Source organism: Oncorhynchus kisutch, unplaced genomic scaffold (genome assembly GCF_002021735.2).
Source record: "Oncorhynchus kisutch isolate 150728-3 unplaced genomic scaffold, Okis_V2 scaffold801, whole genome shotgun sequence".
NCBI lineage: Eukaryota > Metazoa > Chordata > Actinopteri > Salmoniformes > Salmonidae > Oncorhynchus > Oncorhynchus kisutch.
The window spans coordinates 25,001-26,435 of NW_022262746.1; positions in this window are offsets into that span (position 1 = coordinate 25,001).

Genomic DNA, 1,435 nt, shown 5'->3' on the forward strand with positions numbered 1-1,435 from the left:
GAACCACCGCTAACTAAGCTAGCAGTTTCACATCCGTTACACCAGAACCAACGCTAACTAAGCTAGCCGTTTCACATCCGTTACACCAGAACCACCGCTAACTAAGCTAGCCGTTTCACATCCGTTACACCAGAACCACCGCTAACTAAGCTAGCCGTTTCACATCCGTTACACCAGAACCACCGCTAACTAAGCTAGCCGTTTCACATCCGTTACACCAGAACCACCGCTAACTAAGCTAGCCGTTTCACATCCGTTACACCAGAACCACCGCTAACTAAGCTAGCCGTTTCACATCCGTTACACCAGAACCACCGCTAACTAAGCTAGCAGTTTTCACATCCGTTACACCAGAACCAACGCTAACTAAGCTAGCCGTTTCACATCCGTTACACCAGAACCACCGCTAACTAAGCTAGCCGTTTCACATCCGTTACACCAGAACCACCGCTAACTAAGCTAGCCGTTTCACATCCGTTACACCAGAACCACCGCTAACTAAGCTAGCCGTTTCACATTTATTTCTATATTTTAGTCAGAAAAGTGTTTTCATTTCTGCCTTGATGTAGATGTTTCAGGATGGGTTTTCACATTTTATTTTTAAGCAGAACATAAAATCATTTTTTAGATGTAATGCAATACTGTGTTATACTTCAGACCAAGAAACATTCCACTGTCCATCAAGAGTCGATTCTCCAATACTGTGTTATACTTCAGACCAAGAAACATTCCACTGTCCATCAAGAGTCGATTCTCCAATACTGTGTTATACTTCAGACCAAGAAACATTCCACTGTCCATCAAGAGTCGATTCTCCAATACTGTGTTATACTTCAGACCAAGAAACATTCCACTGTCCATCAAGAGTCGATTCTCCAATACTGTGTTATACTTCAGACCAAGAAACATTCCACTGTCCATCAAGAGTCGATTCTCCAATACTGTGTTATACTTCAGACCAAGAAACATTCCACTGTCCATCAAGAGTCGATTCTCCAATACTGTGTTTATACTTCAGACCAAGAAACATTCCACTGTCCATCAAGAGTCGATTCTCCAATACTGTGTTATACTTCAGACCAAGAAACATTCCACTGTCCATCAAGAGTCGATTCTCCAATACTGTGTTATACTTCAGACCAAGAAACATTCCACTGTCCATCAAGAGTCGATTCTCCAATACTGTGTTATACTTCAGACCAAGAAACATTCCACTGTCCATCAAGAGTCGATTCTCCAATACTGTGTTATACTTCAGACCAAGAAACATTCCACTGTCCATCAAGAGTCGATTCTCCAATACTGTGTTATACTTCAGACCAAGAAACATTCCACTGTCCATCAAGAGTCGATTCTCCAATACTGTGTTATACTTCAGACCAAGAAACATTCCACTGTCCATCAAGAGTCGATTCTCCAATACTGTGTTATACTT